This window comes from Penaeus japonicus, unplaced genomic scaffold, assembly GCF_977035675.1.
Source record: "Penaeus japonicus unplaced genomic scaffold, GWHDUDI00000001_assembly GWHDUDI00000030, whole genome shotgun sequence".
Lineage (NCBI taxonomy): Eukaryota > Metazoa > Arthropoda > Malacostraca > Decapoda > Penaeidae > Penaeus > Penaeus japonicus.
Genome location: NW_028234432.1, coordinates 36436289 through 36438788, shown reverse-complemented (window position 1 = coordinate 36438788; position 2500 = coordinate 36436289). Strand labels below are relative to the sequence as shown.

At 34.2% G+C, this 2500-nt stretch overlaps 1 protein-coding gene across 1 annotated transcript in view; it reads right to left on the bottom strand.

The window, feature by feature from the left end:
• capt (adenylyl cyclase-associated protein 1) overlaps positions 1-2500 on the bottom strand; it is an 80113-nt gene that overhangs the window by 77042 nt on the left and 571 nt on the right. The gene's annotated exons all lie outside the window — the stretch shown is intronic.

The following is a 2500-nucleotide window of genomic DNA, read 5'->3' as shown; positions in this document are numbered from 1 at the left end:
ACATAATGGCAAGATATGGTAGAGCCTGGAGCCTTACTATCCAGTAGCAACATTCTAGGTTCCAATAACTACGACTGGCATGAAAAGTAACTTAACGGGGAAATTAGCTTACAAGATGATATGAATATGAAGAGAAACACACGATATACCGAATATATGCTACAATCTATGAATAATTTTAAAGCCAAGTGTATGTATAGGGTGGTATTGCTCTTTCTCCCAGAGAGCTGAAAGTTGGAACTTTGCATTCCTTGAAAGTGAATCAGTGTCTAATACTTCTCCCTCTCTCTTTGGGGTTTTGTTTCTCCAACGTCTTGATCTTTCCCTAACAATCAGGACACAAATTGCTGCAAACTGATGACAAGAGATGGATGAAAGTCATTTGTAAGGTATAAGCTACTTGTAACCAGTATATCCAATATAATTGGCACAGTTTGTAAGTGCATATTTGTTTATCAGTAACCATCCAGCAAATATAGCCTAATAGGTATAGTTAAACATATGCTAGTTGATTAATGTGTTTTGTATTGTATTGGAAAATCTTGTTGAAGAACCTAATTATACCCTAATTAGTTTTGTGTTTGTGTGAAAAACATAATTTGCCCAATGCAGAAGCATGAATTTCAACAAGACAATACTTCTTTAAATGCAAAACAACAGCTATTCACACCATACCCTAGGCAATGCTACAACAGCCAACAAAGAATATGAAAATATAAGATAGAAAACAATCCTATGCCATTTTTCCCATCTATTACACATACCCAAAAGCAGAAGCAAAAAGTATTTCCACACCAGACCAGATATGAGAAAGATTCTGAACTTGGAGATAGCCTTGAAACGACCATAACCCTACACCGAGAAAAGGAGGAGGAAAAATGCATACCCCGGAAACTTATTACTTGTATATTTTCCTTGGTAAATGTTTAGAAGACATCCATAATGCCTTTCGAAGAACTTCTTCATCCAAATCCACTCTGAAGGATGCTTATGATCTCAAAGGCAGTGTCAGTGGTCACAGCACTCCAGCAAAGGCTAACAAACCTCAACCCTTTAAATTTTGGCAAGATAGAGCTGGGTCTATCTAATTTGCCTGAACGTACATGGTTGAGGTTTGTTGGTTGCGTCATTCAAGCGCTATTCTCATTAGTGCAAGCCAGTAGAAAACTTCTTAGCATTAACCTCTCATTTTGCATCTTAAGCGATTTATGAAGACTGCATGGCACCCAATATTGATTTTAATGGAAAGTCTACATAGATGAACATCTAGGTTCCACCAATATTACCAAAGATATCTTACTTGTACACTATAAGCATAATATAGATATGTGTAAGCATGATTCAAAGCATCAGTATAGCACTTGCAAAACACCAAAGAATAAAAATATAAAGCTAAAGCAGTTTACCTTAATTCCATTATATTTTAAACTTATCATTACCATCTCCTCTCCCAGGTTAATATTTTGGTATTAGTAAATTTGTTATTTTTTCTTAATTACCAATGCAAACATTCACAAACCATGGAAATTCACCCACAAGCATTTCCACAGAAGTATAATAGAACCCATAATATCTTGCATGATTAGTGATACATCTCATTGATTAACCATTACAACCTTTAAAAAAAAGGGAACTATACACCAAAACCTCCCCCCCAAAAAAAAACATTCCCAGAAATGTAATTCATTATTATACAACTCCCAGTCATTGACTCAAGCTTTTATCTACCTTTTATCAGCCTAATCTTCTATCTACTTTTAGTCTGTCTATCTTCTATCTACTTTTAGTCTGTCTATCTTCTATCTGTCTAATCTTCTATCTACCTTTGATCTGTCTATCTTCTGTCTGTCTAATCTTCTATCTACCTTTAATCTGTCTATCTTCTATCTACTTTTAGTCTGTCTATCTTCTATCTGTCTATTCTTCTAACTACCTTTAATCTGTCTATTTTCTATCTATCTAATCATCTATCTACCTTTCATCTGTCTATCTTCTATCTACTTTTAGTCTGTCTATCTTCTATCTGTCTAATCTTCTATCTACCTTTAATCTGTCTATTTTCTATCTATCTAATCTTCTATCTACCTTTAATCTGTCTATCTTCTATCTACTTTTAGTCTGTCTATCTTCTATCTGTCTATTCTTCTAACTACCTTTAATCTGTCTATTTTCTATCTATCTAATCATCTATCTACCTTTCATCTGTCTAATCTTCTATCTACCTTTGATCTGTCTATCTTCTATCTGTCTAATCTTCTATCTACCTTTGATCTGTCTATCTTCTATCTGTCTAATCTTCTATCTACCTTTGATCTGTCTATCTTCTATCTGTCTAATCTTCTATCTACCTTTGATCTGTCTATCTAATATCTGTCTAATCTTCTATCTACCTATAATCTGTCTATCTATCTAATCTTCTATCTACCTTTCATCTGTCTATCTTCTATCTGTCTAATCTTCTATCTACCTTTAATCTGTCTGTTCAAGTCTCGGTCCTTCA